The sequence below is a fragment of the Bos javanicus genome, chromosome 26 (assembly GCF_032452875.1).
Source record: "Bos javanicus breed banteng chromosome 26, ARS-OSU_banteng_1.0, whole genome shotgun sequence".
Taxonomy (NCBI): Eukaryota; Metazoa; Chordata; class Mammalia; order Artiodactyla; family Bovidae; genus Bos; species Bos javanicus.
Window position 1 is genome coordinate 33832485 of NC_083893.1, and position 22467 is coordinate 33854951.

The window sequence follows — 22467 nt, forward strand, 5'->3', positions numbered from 1 at the left end:
TGTTTGACGTGGGGTCAGATGCTGCTGCCAGAAACCAGTTTTTCCACAAGACAGTTCCCACATGGGAGTTGTCCTGCTTCTCCCCAGAGTCTCCAAAGCCAGGTTTCAGAGGCTGTTCTGACAGCCCCGACTCGGGCTGATGCCAGGAGTTCCAGGTCTGAAGCACCCCTTGGAGGAGTTTTAATGTTCTTGACAGACAATTAAAATACTCATGTCTTCATCTGGAGTTTCCATCTCTGTGTTTGAACTGAGCTCCATCCAGCTAAAAAGGGAAAGAAAATATTTGACGTTTTCTTTACTGCAAGGTCCAGCCAGATACCAACCAAACTTTATTATCAGTGGCACCAAATTCTGCACCATCTGTCCAACCTGGAGACTCTAAATGACTCCCCAAGGCCACGAAGCTCGTGTGGACTTGGGGTTTGGAAGAGGGCAATCTGGTTCTGGCAAGTGCATGGCAGGCCACCCCCCAAGCCTGAAAACACCCATCGGAATGATTTTAAGTTCAAATGAATATCAGCTGGCTTTAGCGACAGTGCCCCATTTATGTTATAAAATCATGCATTCTTAGAGCTAGAAAGGATCCTGGAGATCTTCTAGGACAACATCCTCATCCTACAGCAGTAAGTTGAAGTGGGTCATTGAAGGAAACCTGCTGGTTGGTAACAGAGATGGGACTGGAACCTAGCCAGGCTTCCTGACCCCCTGGCCCCGATCCAAAATTATATCTGCTCACTACAATTCAGCAGGGTTTCCAGATAACCAAAACATGGAATAGATCCTGCCAGAGGCCCACCAATTTCAGTCTATATTTTCTACGACAGCATTCCAACAGAACCTAGAGATTTTGACATTTCCTTTCACGGTGTTGGATGTGTCCAGTAGGAGAAAGATGCTCTTTGACTTTTCTTTATAAGTGATCTGTTTATTGAGTTTGCCCAGTTGAGTGTTCTATACTCCTTTACCAGATTCATGCTCGGTAAATGTTTCACAAACATCTAGCCCATTTCTTCTGCTTCTGTAGCCCCCAGAAAAGATTGACATGACAAACACCTTCTGGTTCCCTAAGGCAGGCTGAGGTTGAGTAGCAGATAATTAGAATTGTCTGCTATTTGGTTCTGGTGGCTTCAGTTAATGGAGCCATTGAACCAGAAGTTAGGGGGACCTGGGGTTGAGTGTGGCTCTGGCCCATCCCTGCCTGGTTCCCCTGGAAAGCTTCAGTCTTAGCCTGGCTTGTAGAAGCCAGAAGGGATGTGAGCAGCTCTGCCCTGGGCTCTCAGTTTTGACTTGTGCCAACTGCCTGTTTCCTAGGTGGGCATCTGTGCTTTGCTCTTCTATGCCCTTGGCATCATCTACCAGGCTCCTTGCTCTGCTCTACCCTGAACACTCACTCATTCTTCCCCACAACCCTGTCTGTGATAGAAGTCCTAAGAGCTGGGTTCTGGATCCCCTGCCCTTAAGTCCTGCCAACCTCTTGGAACAAGGAACAATCTTAGACTAGACCTCTCTGGTGCCAAAGCCTCACCTGGCTGGGTTGGAATGAAGCACATGGTGGTTCAGAGTCTGTACATCTGTGTACATGCAGGTTCCTCATCTGATGTCCCACCGGGATTGGGAACCACAATCCCATGGACGGAGAAGCCTGGTAGGCTGCAGTCCATGGGGTCGCACAGAGTCGGACACGACTGAAGCGACTTAGCAGCAGCAGCAGCAGGCTCAACCTCTCTCTGGCTTCCCTCCTGGTCTCAGCTATCTTTGCCTGGCCCCCTCTGCCACTCCCATTCCTCCTTCAGCCCCCTGGATGGGTCTAATTCCAGATTAATCCCACCCTGTCTTATGGAAGCCAAGAGGGCCAGGCTGGACATAAGTCATGGTGTGACTTAAGGAAGTGCTGACATACACAAATACGCAACCACATGTATGATTTCTCTGGTTATTGGCATGAGAGGCATACAAGACAGAGCATGAAAAACTTGGCCACTAGAAAAACCAGGCTGCTGGGTCTCCTGAGGTGAGTTTGATTATTTATTAATGTCTTTAAAGTGATCTGAGTTTATATGGGAGTAGAAATGTACCCACTTAATGAATATGAAAACTGAGGATCTGAACATGGTGATGGGTCGGTCCTGCCCCCAGACTCAGATGGATGTCACCAACGTGTGGAAACTCAGCCATAAGAAAGATACCAAAACAAGATTTTGAATTCTGAGGACATGTTTTTTAAGCCTGTGTGTATGTGCTTCAGTCTTAGCCTGGCTTGTAGAAGCCAGAAGGGATGTGAGCAGCTCTGCCCTGGGCTCTCAGTTTTGACTTGTGCCAACTGCCTGTTTCCTAGGTGGGCATCTGTGCTTTGCTCTTCTATGCCCTTGGTCCTGCCCCCAGACTCAGATGGATGTCACCAACGTGTGGAAACTCAGCCATAAGAAAGATACCAAAACAAGATTTTGAATTCTGAGGACATGTTTTTTAAGCCTGTGTGTATGTGCTTCAGTCTTAGCCTGGTCTCCTGAGGTGAGTTTGATTATTTATTAATGTCTTTAAAGTGATCTGAGTTTATATGGGAGTAGAAATGTACCCACTTAATGAATATGAAAACTGAGGATCTGAACATGGTGATGGGTCGGTCCTGCCCCCAGACTCAGATGGATGTCACCAACGTGTGGAAACTCAGCCATAAGAAAGATACCAAAACAAGATTTTGAATTCTGAGGACATGTTTTTTAAGCCTGTGTGTATGTGCTCCAAGTTGCTTGCTCTTTGCAAGGAAAGTTATGACAAACCTAAACAGCATATTAAAAAGCATAGACATAGGTCTGTATAGTCAAAGCTATGGTTTCTCCAGTAGTCATGTACGGATGTGAGAGTTGCAACATAAAGAAGACTGAGTGCCGAAGAATTGATGCTTTTAAATTGTGGTGCTGGAGAAAACTCTTGTGAGTCCCTTGGACAGCAAGGAGAGCAAACCAGAGCAAACCAGTCAATTCTAAAGGAAATCAACCCTGAATATTCATCGGAATGATTGAAGCTAAAGGTTCAATACTTCAGCCACTTAATGCGAAGAGCCAACTGGTTGGAAAAGACCCTGATGCTGGGAAAGATTGAAGGTAAAAGGAGAAGAGCACAGCAGAAGATGAGATGGTTAGATAGCGTTATCCACTCAATAGATGTGAATCTGAGCAAACTCCAGGAGATAGTGGAAGACAGAGGAGCCTGGCATGCTGAGTCCATGGGGTAACAGAGTCAGACATGACTTAGTGACTGAGCGACAACAACAAATGTGTTGTTTGTGAAAAGTACTAAATCTGGTGATATAACAAAATGGCCTTCGTTTCTATTTACATTTTGTTCATCAAAAATCTGGGTTAACCATTTGCCCCCCTGACAGTTTCCTTCCTGATACAGCTCTCAAAAGGGAATCTAGTCTGGGCCCTTGTCCTAGGCTCAGGACTTTGCCTTTCTTCTGGAGTCCTGAGAAAGGTCACACAGGGAGTGGAGTGGGAACATGCTGATGATCCTTGGGTGGAAAATGGTGCCGACTTAGCAGACAGAGCAGTGGAGGAGGTCCCCTGAGACCCAGGAAGATGAAAGCTCCCAGTGGTTGGGACAGCACATGGAGGCCGATAGTGCTGAGCATGTTATGGAACAATTAGCTTCAGGTCACATTTTTAACTTTTGTTCTGTCCTGACCCCAGTACTTTAGAGATGGAAGATTTGCAGTCAGTTCTGCAGTGATTTCAAAAGGCAATTTCTCACATTATATTTCACTTGTAAATTTTCAAAATGCTCATAAATTGTCTTCAATGGGGTCCCTCAGATGTGGACTCAGGAGAAGGTTTATGGGCAAGTGATTTACAATGGAGATGCTCCCAGGAGAAACTGGCCAGGGGCTGGGAGAAGCAGCTCCAGCAGCCCAAGGACCATCCTCCAAAGGCGGTCTCAGCTTGGAGCCTTTGGAAGCACAACGCTAAGAAACTGGGAGATAGGCACACAGAACCAGTCAAAGGGCTCTAAGGAGGCCTGGGTACAGCGCTGACAGCGTCTGCTAAGCCTGGGCTACTTTGCTTGGTCCTTAAACAACTCTAGGAGACAGAAGAGAATACAACCTCCATTTACGTCTGGAGTCCCCAACCGTCACATCTAATGCCTCTGAGGTGGAGCTGAACATGTAATGCACTTGAATCATCCTGAAACCACCCTCCTGCCCCGGCCCTGTGGAAAAACACTGTCTTCCATAGGACAGGACCCTGGTGCCATAAAGTTTAGGGACCGCTGATTACAGAATGTGGGAGCTAAGACAAAGAGAAGCTATGCCCAAGGTCACAGTTTAGATAACGAGGCATATAGGACTCACCTATCTGTGCTCCGCCTTCCAGGCTCTTCCTTCTCCACCATGTGAGTGCTCGCCTTCCACAATTGTTTTCCACCTGGTCAAGATGATGCACGTCCAATGGAATTAGGAAGTCAAACCAGCTGGAGACTACTTTTGGTTTGTTGCTGTTGATTATTTAGCTTTCTAGCCACCTAAACTAGAAGAGATAATCAGGAATTGGAAGAAATTTTGTACTTTTTAATCTCAACGCCTCTGGGAAACAGACATCAGAATAGCATTTCAAGTACATAAATTCGCCACTCTCCTGGCATGCCTTGCTGCATCTCACTTCATACCTATGCTGTTCTCATCTGTGAAATGTACCCACCCCCTCTCACCACTACCAAAGACCCCCACCTAAGCCAGTGAACGAGTCTTGCCAGATCTCCTAAACTTGGGTTGAGTAGCCTTTTGGTGGCATCTTGTCCCGCTTACCTTGTAAAATAAGTTTGCTTCTTTCTGCCCAAAGAGAAAAGTTGCTTTTTAGGACTGGCCTCACATCCAGTGGGGAAGCCCAGGTGGTGCAGTGGTAAAGAATCCGCCTGCCAAGGCAGGAGATGCAAGAGACGTGGGCTTGATCCTTGGGTCAGGACAATCCCCTGGAGTAGGAAATGGCAGCCTGCTCCAGTATTCTTGTCTGGAGAATTTCATGGACAGAGGAGCCTGGTAGGCTACAGTCCATGGGGTCACAAGGAGTCAGACATGACTGAGCACGCACACATACTCACATCTGATGCCACTCTATATTCTCTGCTAAATACAGCACGATGCTTCAGAAACAAATGTTTGAAAAGCTTTCAGTCATTCAACTTTGGAGACAGAAATGGAAGCAGCAAGAGCAACCTACCCAGATAAATCACAAGCCACGGGCTTGCAGACACTTCCTCTTGGTTTTCCTCATTGAAACCGAGAAGGACTGAAGAGAACTTGGTTTAAGACCACCCCTTTTAGGGCTAACAAGAAAGAGGCGGGCTCTGGAGTCGACCTGCTTTCCTAAGTGGTTAACTGTGAAGCCTTAGGCAAACCCACTTCACTTTCCTCTGCCTCTGTTTTCTACTCTGTAAAATGGGGTTATTGATAGTACCTTTTTCATAGAATTATGGAGCTTGAGTTTCATGTGTATAAAGACCTTTAAAAGGTACAGAGGAAACACTTTAAATAGATTTATCTATTATTATTACTATTACTGCTGTTATTTTATGAGTCCAAAAGAATAAGGAGTTTGCCTAAACATTTCCTGTCTAGGAAGATTGTACTCAATCGTCAGCTCCTCACTGAAGCCTTCCCTGACCACCCTATAGGAATTTTTCTTCTTTGTATTCTTTGTCTCCCTTCCCTACTTGTCACCTTTTAACCTACCCTGTAATATCCTCACTTTGCACGTTATCTGTTCTCCTCACTAGTGGGGAGGCAAAGGCTGGTTCTCTGCCCATTTTGCTCACAGCTGTGTCCTGTCCCACCTCCTCACCCCCCGAGCCTGGAACAGCACACAGGAGGGGCACCATAAATATCTACTGAGTGATGAAGTGGCAAATCCAGGACTCAGTGTCACCTTTGGTGGCTGTGGGAACCACCATATGCTGGTCTGGGTGGCGTGGCTTCCGGTGGACAGACCTCCCTCTCCGTACCCCCACCCCCAGCGCCCACAAATACGCAGTGAGACTTCAGAGGTAAATCACAGAAAAGGTTCCACGTCTCTGCCCAGGTGCTACATGATTTAGAAGGCAGGACAGTTGGGCTGCCAGTCAGAACCACATCCCAGGCCCAGGTTGGCCTCTCTCTAGGCGTGTGTACCTTGGAGAAGGGCCCTCTGTCTCTTGGGATCTTCCTCTGGGCATGGTAGTCTCCAGGCTTCTCCCAGCTTCCTCGATCTCAGTTTTAATTAAGGCCTGCTTACTTGCAGAACAAAGAACACTTAGATCTCCCTGACCTTCCTTGTTACACCTGGTTTTAAAATCAGCAAGGGCCACTCTGGGCACCGTTGCTCTCCATGCAGCCAGCCCTGGCCCCAGAGAGAGGAAGGGAAATGAGTAGGCTACACTGGCCGCCCCGGCCAACTCTCCCAGGACTGGCTCTCGTGCAACCCCAAGCAGCAGAGCCTGAACACTTGCTGAATCCTTTGAAGCTGGGACTGTTGCTCGGGGCTGGGGCTGGGAGGGGGCGGCAGGCAAGTGTCAGCCTGGGCAAGCTTTTGGCTTCTTTTTTTTTCCCCCTTATTGCAGAGAATTTCCGCTTCCAATGGCATTCATCTTCCCCCGGAACTCCCTTCAGCTAAAAGAGAAAAGAAAAAGCAAACAAAAGAAACTCTCCCTGGACAAGGAGATTTTCTTTCTCTGACTGTGAGTCCCTGATAAGAAAAACCCTCTGCCAACTGCAGCATCCTGCTCTAGACCTGCCTGCTACTCTTCTCCTTGGTGAGGCCATTGTGTCTCTCTGTCTCCCAGACCCACTTTTTAATAACAACTTATACACATTGCCTGCTAGACAATGTGTTTTAAAAAGATAAAAATGACCATATTATCTTTTCTAATCTGAGATACTCTTTCACTTTAATAATGAAACCCGCAGGCCTGAACCCACCAGAGACTGAATTCTGCTGTATGGGGCAGAATCACCATCCAATATGGAAGCCATCTGCCACATACAGCTTCCTGGGCACTGGAGATGTAGTGACTCCCAAACTAAGATAAGTTGTAATTGTAGATACACGCCAGGTTCCAAAGGCTTAATATGACCAATATGTAAAAATGGTAAGTTTTATACTGATTACCTGTGGACATGATAATGTTAGGGATATATCGGGTTAAATAGATGACTGAAATTAATTTTTACTTTTTTAATGTGACCACTAGGAAATTTAAAATTATGTAGAGATACAAAGGAAAATTTCATTCAAAGATGGGCTTGATAAAGGACAGAAATGGTATGGACCTAACAGAAGCAGAAGATATTAAGAAGAGATGGCAAGAATACACAGAAGAACTGTACAAAAAAGATCTTCACAACCCAGATAATCACAATGGTGTGATCACTGACCTAGAGCCAGACATCCTGGAATGTGAAGTCAAGTGGGCCTTAGGAAGCATCACTACGAACAAAGCTAATGGAGGTGATGGAATTCCAGTTGAGCTATTCAAAATCCTGAAAGATGATGCTGTGAAAGTGCTACACTCAATATGCCAGCAAATTTGGAAAACTCAGCAGTGGCCACAGGACTGGAAAAGGTCAGTTTTCATTCCAATCCCAAAGAAAGGCAATGCCAAAGAATGCTCAAACTACCACACAATTGCACTCATCTCACATGCTAGTAAAGTTATGCTCAAAATTCTCCAAGCCAGGCTTCAGCAGTATGTGAACCGTGAACTTCCCGATGTTCAAGCTGGTTTTAGAAAAGGCAGAGGAACCAGAGATCAAATTTCCAACATCCTCTGGATCATGGAAAAAGCAAGAGAGTTCCAGAAGAGCATCTATCTCTGCTTTATTGACTATGCCAAAGCCTTTGACTGTGTGGATCACAATAAACTGTGGAAAATTCTGAAAGAGATGGGAATACCAGCCCACCTGATCTGCCTCTTGAGAAATTTGTATGCAGGTCAGGAAGCAACAGTTAGAACTGGACATGGAACAACAGACTGGTTCCAAATAGGAAAAGGAGTTCGTCAAGGCTATATATTGTCACCCTGTTTATTTAACTTATATGCAGAGTACATCATGAGAAACGCTGGACTGGAAGAAACACAAACTGGAATCAAGATTGCCGGGAGAAATATCAATAACCTCAGATATGCAGATGACACCACCCTTATGGCAGAAAGTGAAGAGGAACTAAAAAGCCTCTTGATGAAAGTGAAACAGGAGAGTGAAAAAGTTGGCTTAAAGCTCAACATTCAGAAAACGAAGATCATGGCATCCGGTCCCATCACTTCATGGGAAATAGATGGGGAAACAGTGGAAACAGTGTCAGACTTTATTTTTCTGGGCTCCAAAATCACTGCAGATGGTGAGTGCAGCCATGAAATTAATAGACGCTTACTCCTTGGAAGGAAAGTGATGACCAACCTAGACAGCATATTCAAAAGCAAAGACATTACTTTGCCAACAAAGGTTCGTCTAGTCAAGGCTATGGTTTTTCCTGTGGTCATGTATGGATTTGAGAGTTGGACTGTGAAGAAGGCTGAGCACCGAAGAATTGATGCTTTTGAACTGTGGTGTTGGAGAAGACTCTTGAGAGTCCCTTGGACTGCAAGGAGATCCAACCAGTCCATTCTGAAGGAGATCAGCCCTGGGATTTCTTTGGAAGGACTGATGCTAAAGCTGAAACTCCAGTACTTTGGCCACCTCATGTGAAGAGTTGACTCATTGGAAAAGACTCTGATGCTGGGAGGGATTGGGGGCAAGAGGAGAAGGGGATGACAGAGGATGAGATGGCTGGATGGCATCACTGACTCGATGGACGTGAGTCTGAGTGAACTCCGGGAGTTGGTGATGGACAGGGAGGCCTGGTGTGCTTCGATTCCTGGGGTCGCAAAGAGTCGGACACGACTGAGCGACTGATCTGATCTGATCTGATATGGCTCACATTACATTCTATGGATTGTGCTTTTTCTTTTGTCTTTCAGCTGAAGGAAGTTTCTGGGGAAGATGAATGTCATTGGGAGCGGAAATTTCTTATTTTCTTAGAATTACTTCTAGTTTCTACATTCTAGCAAAGAAGACTAATATTTTGCCCTGCGCATCTTCCTTGGATATTCAAATCCACATTTCCCAGACTGCAAGATGAGAAAGAACAATCCTTTATTTCTTGCTAGTTACTGGCTCCAAAAGTCCAGAGAAGGGAGGTAAGCACAGGACTCTGGTCAGTTAGTCAAGTTAAAGGAGGATAATAAGTTCCCATTTTCCCCATAAAGAAGCTATGGTAGTTTCTGCAGTGGACGACCATCATTTCCAATTGTACCTTTTACTTAGAAATACTCGTTATTTCAGAATCTTATTTGTAAAACCACTGTTTTCCTAATTAACCAATTAGCAGAAAGTGCTTGGAAAGGCATTTGTGAGCAGCTGAGTTAGGGATAGCTCTGCTGGAACTCTTTAAGAATAAATCATATGTTTGTTGCTATTCACTGTCTTAACCTGCACCTTGGAAGAGCAGTTATAAGACTGGTACCCAGGAGACACGAATGCCAACCCCAGATCTTTGACTAGTAACTGCATGACCTTAAGAAAGCCACTTCTCTAGCCTGCAATTCTGTCATCCATAAAGCTGGCAGGTGGCTTCTAAAGTTCCTTGTTCCTTTTGGACTAGATTTAAAATTCTAGACTTGAAAATAAACACTCGATTTTTCAATATGCATCTTGAGTAAGACAAGCTTAATGATAATGTCATGTTCAATGCACGATGCTGGATGCTTGGGGTTGGTGCACTGGGACGACCCAGAGGGATGGTATGGGGAGGGAGGAGGGAGGAGGGTTCAGGAAATAATATAATTAAAAAAAAAGAAAAAAGAAAAAAAAATGATAATGTCATATTCAAGATGCAATAACAAAAAATTGAATTTTTGTAGTCAATTTTTCGACATTATGCAGGTGTTTCTGATTATCTTATAAAGATTTTTCCTCTTTTAAGTTTGGGATTATCAAATCTAAGGAGTAGAAGGACCTATAACATGTTCATAATTATTTTATAGTAAAAACCACATCTGGTTTGTGCAAATCACCCCATAGTAGCAGTTTGGTAATAAATATTAAGATTGGCAAAACTCATCTCCTGTGATCCCTTCTTGGAATCCATCATAAGGAAATTATCAGGAATTTGAACAGAGATTTGTATGGGGACATAATACTGTGAATCAACTACACTCAATACAAAATAAAAATGAATTTGAATTTTAAAAGACTCATATGGAGAGTTAATAAGCAAGGCTACTTAACATATAACAGCAATAATAATAAAGTTCAGATGTCCAGTAACAGATGAACAGTAAAAATAGATGAGTAAATCCATACATTATTATTATTAAGATTATTATTACAGAAATTGCTTTACAAAGCTATTTCACAGCACAAGAAAGTATTTTTTATATTTTTAAAATTTGAAGAAAATTCTTCAATCCTAACAATAGTTTTCTCCAAGTAGTGAAATTTATGAGTGACTTATTTTATATTTTTCTATTTTCCAAATTCATTAATAATTCTAATTACCATGATAATCAGAAAAATGATGACTTGAAAAAAAGAAGGCCGTTGTATTTTCCAAGCCTGACAATGACCTAGGCTTTATTTGATTCTGTGATGGACTTGCGGCTGAGCCAGAGTACATGGCGATCTACATGCTTTAGAACAAGACAGAGAAGTGTTCAGCAAAAGCTTGATTAATGACTGAATGAAGAATTGGAGAGAAAACATAAATCATGATGAGTTAAATAAAATAACTTTAACTTTTCAGGATTAATTTTTAAATGAATGGTATAAAAAACTGAGTTGAGAGGGAGAACAATCACAACGAACTTCAGCTGAAAAACAAGACCTTATGGAGGAAACCTGCATTAGCTTACCGGGACTGCCATACAAAAATACCCCAGACCAGGTGGCCTACACAATAGAAATGTATTTCTCACAGTGTGGGAGGCTAGAAGTCCAAGGTGTGGGCAGGTGTGGCTTCTCCACAGGCCTTGCTCCTTGGCTTGCATGTGGCCACCTTCAGGCTGTGTCCTCACGTGGCCTTTCCTGAGTGTGTGCATCCCTCGTGTCTCTCCACGTGTCTAAATCTTTTCTTATCAGGACCCCATTCATATTGAAATAGGCCCCACCCCAAGGGCCTCATTTTAACCTAATCATCTCTTTAAAGACTTTGTTTACGAACACAGGTTCTTTCTGAGGTCCTGGGGCTTAGGGTTGCATGTGAATTTGGAGGGACACAATTCTGCCCTTGACAATCCCGATCCCAAGTGATTCCATGAACCTAAAATCTCCCAAGTGGTCCTAACTGGTCCCATTGGAGGAGCAGGGAATGGACTTAATTCTCTGGCACTTCCTGCCAACACTGTCCCCCTCCCCACTGCCAGAGATGTGTCAGAATCTGAATTGGAGACACCAGAGACTTCAGTGGAGCCCAAGGTCCCTTTGGGAATGTTTTTGGAGGAAAAGTGAGGGACCACATTAGAAGAGTAAGAATGTAGTAAATCCTTTCATCCTTGGCTAAGAAATCAGATGTAACTCTAGATATTAGAGGATCACTGCTGCCCTGTGCTTAGTTACTCAGTCATGCCCAACTCTGCGACCCCATGGACTGCAGCCTGCCAGGCTCCTCTGCCCATAGGATTCTCCAGGCAAGAACACCGAAGTGGGTTGCCATGCCCTCCTCCAGGGGATCTTCCCAATCTAGAGATCAAACCTGGGTTTCCCACACTGCAGACAGATTCTTTACCGTCTGAGCTACCAGAAGATCATTAGACAAATATTAATAAAATAAACCTGTGTAACTTCCTTCTTCTTTTTTTTTAAATTCTAAAAATGACTATTCCACATGAGACTTCAGAGGTATTGGTTGTTAATACGCAGCATTTAAATAGAGATAATCTTGGCAAACAAGTCTTAGGGTTAAAAGAAAAGATAGTCTTTGTTCCATTAAATAAAAATATCACAGAATTGAACAAACACGACTCTGTTTCATTGCGCCTGCACAGCCAAAGCAGAAAGTCAAGTCAATTATCTAGATAATCCTGTTTTATTTATGAAGCTTTTATTTCTAGTGGAGGATGCTTACCTAGTACTATTACTATTAGAAAATAATTAAATCCTGAGCCCTCTAAGTGCTAGAGGTAAAATGGATATTCCTTCCAGAATTTTGGTTTTTGAGTTCCTGCATTGTGCAGGCTGTCTGATTTTTCCTTAACCTTTGACTTCCTCTGCTACCCTCTCAAGTTGCCAAGTTCCCCACCAAGAGATCCCTAGAGGAAGGCAGTTACAAGAAAACTGTCAACTGGCTGTGATGGAGCCTGCTTTTCTTATTGAAATGGAGATTTAAGGTCAGGGAACCAAACAAAAACCAAAACAGAACAAGCTCATCAAAATGCAGTCCCCTAAATTGAGACTAACAGTGTTTAACTCTTTATTTAAAAGAGAGATGGGAGAGAATGCCGCTGGCTTTCCAGAAAACAGGGCAGTTTCCCTTCCTGAGACAACACAGATTTCGTTGTCTTCTATTTTAAGACTCAGCCATATATTTCATCCCTTCCCTGTTGTCTTTTACCTTGTCTCTCTCAGTGACTTCTAATTTTTTTTTTAATCTTTGCAAGCCACCTTAAATAGTTTTTAGAACAAGACACACTTATCCTAACAAATAATACTTGAAAGCGCTCATTGATCATGCCGCTGCTCAGGCTTTTTCTTCTCTCCACTTTGTCTCCTGAAAGCCTGGCATGTGCAAAAGGAAACAGCCCCGGTCTTATCCATCTATTCAAGTCCCTCCATATCCACTTCGGATTGGTTCCAGGATCTTTGCCCCTCTCCTCATCCTCCTCAGATACCAAATCAAAGGATGCTGAAGTCCCTTATGATAAATGGTGTGGTATTTGTGTATAACTTCCATACATTCTTTTGTATATTTTAAATCATCTTTAAGTTACTTAGAATAACTAACAATGTAAGTGCTATGTAAATAGGTGTAAATACAATGGAAATGGAAATAGTAATACAATGGAAATAGTTGCTGTGCTGTGCTTAGTCACTCAGTCATGTCCAACTCTTTGTGACCCCATAAACTGTAGCCTGCTAGGCTCCTCTGTCCATGGGCATCCTCCAGGCAAGAATACTGGAGCAGGTTGCCATACCCTCCTCCAGGGGAACTTCCAGACCTAGGAATCAAACCGGTGTCTCCTGCATTGCAGGCAGATTCTTTACCAGCTGAACTGCCAGGGAAGCCCAAATCTGCTGCTGCTCGGCAAATTCAAGTTTTGCTTTTTGAACTTTCTGGAATTTTTTTTTTTTTTTTTTGGCGGGGGGTGGCCACACCTAGCAGCCTGTGGGATCTTAGTTCTGCAACCAGGGATTAAACCCACGCCTCCTGCAGTAGGAGCTCAGAGTCTTAACCACTGGCCTGCCAGGGAAGTTCCCATTTTTCTGAGTGTTTTTGATCCAAGGTTGGTTTTCTCCACAGATGCAGAACACGTGGATGCAGAACTCACAGACACAGAGGTGCAACTGCATTCTCAACTGAGTGTTGACAGAACTGAAGTACAGAGAACATCCAACGGAGGGTCCCTTACTGTGACCCGAGATTGTAACCATGTGTGATGGAACGAGGGCTTCCGACGTGGTGCAAGTGGTAAAGAACCCACCTGCCAATGCAGGAGACAAGAGATGTGGGTTCAATTTCTGGGTTGGAAAGATCCCCTGGAGGAGGACACAGCAACCCACTCCAGTATTCTTGCCTGGACAAGCCCATGGACAGAGGAGTCAGGCAGGCTATGGTCCACAAGGAGTCAGGTACAAAGAGTCAGGTCACAAAGAGTCAGGTACAACTGAGGCGACTTAGCACACATGCACACTATAGAATGAATGCTTATGTTCCCCCTGAAAGTCCTGTGTAGAAGCCCTAACCTCCTATGTGATGGTATTTGGAGGTGGGTCCTGCCAACAAAAGAATGTCCCTTGCCATCTGGTTCTTCAAGAATTAAGTCATTAGCTACTGCAGTCACTGACCTTCAACAGATCCTAAAAGGAATTCAGGGTGGAGATCAGGAATGAAGCACTCTGTGCTCTGAGAAAACTGGCAAAACAAGTATTCAAGGAGTTAGCTATTTTCAGGAGAAAATTTGTGAACCCCAGTTCTTGCATCTTCCCATACATAAAAAAGCACCAAAGCCATTAACTAGGATGTTGGTTTCTTATGACTAGCAGCAGCATCTACTGAGATGTGTGCCTGGTTGCGCATCTCTCTTCTCCAAAATCACATATATGCTGACCTCTGCCCTACCCCACCTCTTTGGAGAAGTTCCTCAGAGCTACCTGAGAGACTGTCTCCCAGGCTATAGTCCTCAGTAAGTCCCCCAACTAAAATGGAAACTGACACCTCTCACATTGTTTTTATTTCAGTCAATGTTCCTTTGGGAGGAAAATAAGTTTAGATGAGATCCTGAGAGTACAGTCCCCAAGATGGCTCAGTGCTCTTATAACCCTGGTGGTTCAGTGGTAAGAACTCCACATTTCATTGCAGGTGGCCCAGGTCTGGTTCCTGGTCAGGGAATTAAGATCCCACAAGCTGTATGGCACTGCCAAGAAAAATAGAAGAAGAAGAGAACGAGATATTAGAGCTTCCTCTCTCCACCACATATCAAGACACGTCAAGAAATGGGCAGTCTGCCAGTCAGGAAGTGGGCCCTCACTAAGAACTGAGCCTGCTGGCACCTTGATCTTGGGCTTTCCAGCTTCCAGAACCGAGAGAAAAAAGTGTGTGTTGCTTAAGCCACCCAGTCTGTGGACTTTTGTTTTAGCAGCCGGAGCCCTGGCCAGACACCAAAAGTAAAGCAACAAACCTCCCAGCATTCTTGCCATCAAGACACTTGGCAGGTCATTTCCATGGACCACAGACAGCTCTGATGTGTTTCCATCACCTCCTAGGCAAGAGACTGGTGAAGCCTTTTTGAGCCCAGAGGATCTCAGAGGCTTCATATCATTTCTTTCTCTCTTAGAAAAATTGGAAGCACCTGTCCTTAAACATCTGCGGCTCAAACTAGCATATTTTATGCTCATAGGATTTGGTGGCGCTTCACAGAAAGTAAAATCTTCCTCTCATGTGTTCCTGGGAACTGACCTTTTCTCTGACTGCTAATGTTGCAGTTTCCATAAAGTTTCACCATGTGCCATCTCTCTAAATTTATGGCTAATTTACTTTTTTTCTCCCCATCCCATTCAGTGAAAGCCAGTCACAAAAAATTACACATTGCATTTTTCAGTCCAGGCAGGCGGTCCAGTTGACGACAATATGTTAATTACAGAACTTTGCGCTGTTCATCTAAATGAAGACTGATATGGTCTAATTGTCTGAATTGGTTGGAGGGTGGGTACAATTCTAAAACCTGTGCCATTGCCAAAATAATCTGCTGCCTAATAAGCAAGCTGATTGTGTTTCTCTGAAGCGATTTTGCATAGAGCACTCTGGGGAGCCAGGGGTCCCACTCAACCACCTCCGACACTCTTGGTCCTCTCTGACCTTCAGATTTCCGGCAGAACTTAGACTCTAGCTCATGGAGTCACAGGCCAGCCCCTGGGTCCCAACTGCATCAAACCATTGTCAAAGTTCTCAAGGGCTCCTCTGGAAATCCCACAGGCTTAGGCTTGGGTGAGGGGCCTGGGGGATTCACAGCCAACCCTACTGCTCCCTGAGTACTCATTCCAGTGCGTCCGATCCCCTCTTTCTCACTTTTGTTCTGGCCTTGGTCAGTTCCCAGGGTCATGTCTTTTGGAAAGCTGTGTATGGGAAGGGCTGTATATCCACACTTGGGCCCAGTGGTTCTCAATCAGACAACACTGTACCCTCAGGAAGCTCATGGAAATGCGTAAAGACCTTTCCGAGGATTGTTGAAACAATGAGTTGGCAGATTCTCCTAGCATTTTAGCACCTGGATCAGGGTTGCTAAATGTTCTGAAATGCATGGGGCACCCCTACACGCTGCCCCAGATGTTCGGAGTGACACTCCTCCTAGAGAAATAATGGTCATCAAAACTAGGGCACAAGAGCCCCATTCTAACAAACTGATATATTCTGGAGCCCCCTTTCTGCTTAAGTGAGAGCTTCTATGGAGCCTGAGTGACTTGGGAATTTGCCATCTGTGTCCTTCTGCCCAGACCATAAGCATCTTGAAGGCTGATGCTATTTCTGATCCTTTGAATGGCATCTGCGACATAGTAGATTCCAATTAGGTCTGTTGAACTCAACGAACTGAATTACATTTCACTACTTCATGAGAATATGAACAAAGATCCAAACACATAAAGTCTGAGAAGGATAAAAACCCTGATTGGACTTGACAAAAATACTTTGTAAGGGGCAGTGAATAGGAAGTATATTTACTGTTCCTTAGAAAGTGGGTTCATTATCCCTTCCCCATGGCTTCTATTTGTACCCCATCCCTGCCCCCGCTGGCCTGGCCAAGAAGAATACAGTAAATATCCCCAAATCAACTTCTGGGCTTTATGCTGATCAAGTAGTGAATCAGAGCAAAGAATAAGGTGACAAAGAAACAGCTGAGCTTTGGAAATGGGCACAAGTTAACACCCTAGAAGGTAAAGGGGGATCTGAAAGGAGGGAAGGGTCAGGAGAACCAGACTGTGGGCAGAGCCCTGGTGGGAAGTGTTTGGACAAGGGAGGGTAGGGGATGGGACCAGGCTCAGCAAGGAGAATTTGGAAGCATAGTCTGAGGGGCTTTAGGTCCTTCACACCAGTTTTATTCGTTTGTTGAACTTTCTCGTACATGAGGGAGGTCACAAAGTCAATAAATAGTTGACCATTATATAAGCATCTAGGGCTTCCCTGGTGGCTCAGTGGTAAAGAACGTGCCTGCCAAAATGCAGGAGATGCAAGCTCAGTTTCTGGGTTGGGAAGATCCCCTGGAAGAAGAAATGGCAACCCACTGCAGTATTCTTGTCTGGGAAATCCCACGGACAGAGGAGGCTTGAGGGCTACAGTCCATGGGGTTGCAGGGAGCCGAACACGACTGAAGTGACTGAGCACACATAGGTTACAAGGATGGAGTGCTACTGGTTTAGTTAAGGTTCCAGAAACAGAGCTTGAAACAGGAGTTTGAAGCAAGTGATTTATGAGAGAGTGCCTCTCAGAAAAACCTCCATGGAAGGGCAAGAAGGAGGGCAGAGCAAGAATGGGTCTGATAAAGGTAAGCTGCGACCAGAGCATTTCCATATGGCAGTCACACTGTCCTGGGAGGCAAGGGGGCTGGCCCTGTGCCCCCTGCTGTGTTGGGGGGCAAGCAGCTTGGAGATGAGGGCCCTGGTCTGGTGAAAGGATATGGCTGCTTCTTTTGGAGGAATGCCATACTTTCATGACTCACGTATGCAAACCACCCACAGGCTAGAGAGCTGAGATGGTTATTCCTGGAAACAGGAATAAACTATGGTCCAGTTATGAAGTGATTCCTCTAGCTAAGAGATGTCCATGGTAAAGAACTTTCCAGTGTGAGAACTGAGGCTGAGAGGGTGAAGGCAACCGATGACTGACATGGAGGGAACGTAGCTATTACCTGCTGCTGCTGCTGCTAAATTGCTTCAGTCATGTCTGACTCTGTGCAACCCCATAGACAGCAGCCCACCAGGGTCCCCTGTCCCTGGGATTCTCCAGGCAAGAATACTGGAGTGGGTTGCCATTTCCTTCTCCAATGCATGCATGCATGCTAAGTCGCTTCAGTTGTGTCCAACTCTGTGTGACCCCATGGACAGCAGACCACCAGGCTCCTCTGTCCATGGGATTGTCTAGGCAAGAATACTGGAGTGGGTTGCCATTTCCTTCCCCCAGCTATTACCTGCTACATGGAAAAATATGGACACAGCAATTTTTGGAAAAGTTTTATGTTTTAATTGGAAGATAATCGCTTTATAATGTTGTGTTGGTTTCTGCCATACAACAATGCGAATCAGCCATAATTATATATATATATACATCCCCTCCTTCTTAAGCTTCCCTCGCCCTGTCCCATCCCATTGCTCTAGGTTATCACAGAGCACCAGGCTGGGCTCCCTGTGTTATACAGCAGCTTCCCACTAGCTATCTATTTTATACGTGATAGTATATATACATCAACACTAGTTTCTCCATCCATCCTACCCACACCTTCCCCCACAGTGGACACAGCACTGTTTTAAGAAGAAAGGAAAAAAATAACTTAATACACAAGTTTACTGCTTGTAAAACCCAACATCACAAAATACCCTGATAAGAATCGACGCCAGAGAGGCATTTTAAATAGTTAGCATCTTCTTCTGCAGTGGATGTAATTACCACTCTGCTTTGTACATCTGTGTTTGCTGTACCCTCCAAATGGAACAGGATGCCATTTCACTGATTTGGCAGATTCATCCACCTGGCTTTTGAGCACTTGGTCACTTTTCAGTCTGGTGGTGAATGCTTCCCCACCCACTTCAGCGTGTAGGCTGGTCCCTCCCACCCCAAGCTCCCAAATCCAAGAGAAAAAGAAGAGAAGTCAAGGAGAACTCAACACAGGATGGTTGATTTTTCCATTGATTGTCTGCTTTCTGATCCTTCCAGAAAATGCAATTGGCTAGTTCAGTGGGCACTGGGGGAGCAGGGGCAGCTTAGCAACCCAGAAATGACAAATGCCAATGACACACCCTGAGGGATAATATCTGCTCGTTGACAAAGAGGGAAGGTCCCAGTGAGGTGTGGAAGGACGCAGCTGAGTCCAGTGGCTGGGAGGCACAGTCACTGCCATCCCAGGGCGCTTGAATCTGATCTTCTGACCCAAAGAGTCATCTCATCTGGGTTTCCTCCTGGTTTCTTGCACCATTTGTAATCATCAAGATAGCACTGATTTCAAGGAAGAAACTTCCCTTATGGCTAGACACTGTGTCAACTCATGATTTTCCCAGCTCAGAAATTCTAGAGTGATGAGACTGTGTCCTTCAGGGTGGGGTGCAGCCTTCTACCCCCTCCAGCCTGTGTACAGAGGAGACTTGCTCCCCAGAAATCAGCCTCTATGGGTGAGTTTGCAGTGCTCAGGGCTGGCCCAGAAAAGTCTAGAGCCCTTAATCGCATGAATAAACAAGGCTTATTCTCTGCCAAAGGTAACTGCCAACTCTGTCCTAGAGTCCCAGTGAGTTTCTCCCTTCAGCCTCCCTCCTGTCCCCTAAGACACCCTCTGGAGTAGGAAAGTGAGTCATGAAGTATTGCATCTGTCAGGGATGCTGACATCGTCCAGCTTAGGGGGCTCACTCTCCCTTAGTGGTCATCAAACAAAAGTAAATCATGAACAGGAGTTGGCTCTAGTCAGAGCAGAGAGGACACTAACTCCAGGCTTACTGACCTACCCACATCCACTGACCCTGGAGCCCCCTGGAGTCCTCAGAGCCATTTGGAAACCACTGATCTACAGCAACTCCTTTTGATGTACATAAAGAAAACCCTGGCTACAATGGACAATTATTTAGTTGCTAAGTCATGTCCGACTCTTGCAACCTACGAATTATAGCCCTCCAGGCGCCTCTGTCCATGGGATTTCCCAGGCAAGAAAATTGGGTTGAGTTGCCATGTCCTTCTCTAGGGGATCTTCCTGACCCAGGAACCAAACCTGGGTCTTCTGCATTGGCAGAAGGATTCTTTACCACTGAGCCACTAGGGAAGCCCAGTGAACTATTATACAGCCATAAAAAAAGAAAATAAATGAAATGTTGCCATTTGCAACAACATGGCTGGAGCTGAAGGCTATTATGTTTTGTGAAATAAGTCACAGAAAGACAGTTACTGTATGCTATCACACTGTGGAATCTAAAAAAATAAAACAAACCAGTGAATATTAATAACAAAACAGAAACAGACTCACAGATACAGAGAACTAGTGGTTACCAGTGGGGAGAAGGATGAGGGGAAGGGAACTAAGAGACAAAAACTACTGTGTATAAAATGAATATGCTATAAGAATATATTATACAGCACAGGGAATAGTATCAATATTTTATAATAACTTTAAACGGAGTATAAAGTATAAAAATTTTGAATCACTCTATTGTATACTTAAAACTAATGTAATATCATAAATCAACCATACATCAGTAATAATTTTTAAAAAGAACATCTAATTTTATACTTCGGGGAAAAAAGAAAAAAAGCAAATGCTGGCCTAAAAGGGAAACCTGTATTTCCAAGTCTCAGGAGATCTGCGGGGGAGATGGGCCTGGGTCCCTCCTGTGTCCCGATGCATATGGCCTGTCCCATGGGCCTGACCAGGCTCCTGCTGGGACTGTGTCCCTTCCCAGGTCAACCCTGCTCCTTGGTCAAGGCTCCACATGAAAGACCAGACTTGGTTTTCGTGGTTCTCGTTCTCGGGCCCCTGACTCTTCAGCACCACAGCCTCAAGGCCGCCTGCCCTACACCCACTGTGCGTGTCCTGGAAGGTGACACCCAGGCTGGGGCAGCCACTGTTTGCCTTGCCCAAGCAGAGGACGAGCGTGACTCTGTTTGATGTTGCTAAGGAAATAAAAAAAAATAAAACCACAGGCTCCATAGTGAGGTTTTGGGTATGACTGTGCAGCACCGTCTCCCAGGGCGGCGGGGCTTGGAGCCAGGGCTGGGCTGAGATGAGAACCACGGCTTGGGAGAGGGTGTGGGGGGAGAGGGGACAGGAAGACAGCAGCCATGTGATGAGGACACAGAAAAGTGACAAGGGAATGACACTACTCTTTGGGGAGTCTGCGTGGTGCCCCAAAGGGCATGTTTCTTTTTTAAAAAATATTTATTTTTATTTATTTGTATATGTTTGGCTGGGCTTCCCTGGTGGTTTAATTAGTAAAGAATCTGCCTGCAATGCGGGAGACCTGGGTTCAATCCCTGGGTTGGGAAGATCCCTTGGGAAGATCCCCTGGAGAAGGGACCCGCTACCCACTCCAGTATCCTGGCCTGAAGAATTTCGTGGACTGTATAGTCCATGGGGTCACACAGAGTCGGACACGACTGAGCGACTTTCACTTTCATATATTTGGCTGCACTGGGTCTTAGTTGTCCCACAAGGGGTCTTGGATCTTCACTGCGGCATGCGGGATCTAGTTCCCCAATCAGGGATCGAACCCAGGCCCCCTGCGTTGGGAATGAGAAGTCTTAGCCACTGAACCACCAGGAAGCCCCCGAAGGGCATTCCTTAACACCAGAAAGGATGCAGACTTAGCACCTCTGAGTCTCTCCTTTTCTCTCGCTTCTCTTTCTGCTCTTGCTCTCTGTCTTTGCCCTCGGTCACTTGTTTCCCGTCCCCTGGCTTCTTTCACTCCCTCACTCTCTCTGTGTTTACACAAGCCCATTGCTCTGTGGGTCTCTTTTCCTTCTGTGCTTCCATTTCTCCATCTCTCTGCTTTCCCTTTGGCCATTCGCATGAACACCACATACACGCACACATGATACACACATGAACACATACACAGTCCCACACAGCTCACACTCTCCCAGACTCACACTGTCACCCGTCGATAGAAACATGCACGTCCCCACTCCCCGCTCCCTGTCTAGGCTAAGGTGAGTAAACTCAGGAGGAGACCAACTGGATACTCACAGGCTTGTTGACATCTCTTCGTATTAAGAGCGATTAGTAACCATAGGGGCGTCTTGGTTAATCAAATATCTGAGGTTCAGGACCAATAAGCTGGGAGGCCTCGTATATGAAACTTGTTCCAGCCACATCACCCCCTGGAAGGGAGCCTCCTGTCTCAGTCACTTAAGCAGGTGGTGACTCTGTCAGCTGTAGCCAGACTGCTAAGAACTGGAACATCTCATATGCCTTTTGAAGACGGTTGTGGTTAGAGTTTGGAGGCCTGTGTTGGTTTAGATTTTCTGAGCCTGGCTTTAGAAAGAAAGTATTATTTTGAGGAAGGAGATCATAATCACGCTAGTTTGTCTGATTTGGCAGTTCTCCTCTTGTATAAAAACTCCTCAGGAGGGATGCAGGTTTTGCCATGTAAGTCAAAAGGAAGATGGTAGTGTCACCAGGTCAAAGAAAAGAGAGAGACCTAAGGAAATCTAAGTTTTCACCAGCCTTACTACAGATCAAGAGGTTGATACCATTGCCAGTTCAGCTCCTGTGGCCTCGGTTACCTATTCTCACCATGCCAACAGACCCCTAGGGGTGGAACTACCAGTGAAAGCATTTGTGCAGAAAATTATTTATCAGGGTTGAAGGGTAACAAACAGGAAACTGCAAAATATTTTTATTTCATTTTAATTCATGCAAGGCAAACACATGAGTTATGATTCCCTGTTGCATTGTTATTTGGAGCCACTTATCGTAAAGACAAGTAGCCTTTCAGCTATAGTGACTGTACCTGAACAGAAAACCAGGAAATGTAATCTGATAAGAATAAAGAAAGTAGGA

General features: G+C 45.1%; 1 long non-coding RNA gene across 1 annotated transcript; it reads right to left on the bottom strand.

The window, feature by feature from the left end:
- Positions 1 to 22208, bottom strand: LOC133239426 (uncharacterized). The gene is made up of 3 exons (XR_009733833.1): positions 21652 to 22208; positions 4352 to 4526; positions 1 to 262 (listed from the first exon to the last, which is right to left on the bottom strand). It is a non-coding gene; the product is annotated as an uncharacterized LOC133239426 (long non-coding RNA).
- Between the last annotated feature and the right edge of the window lie 259 nt (positions 22209 to 22467).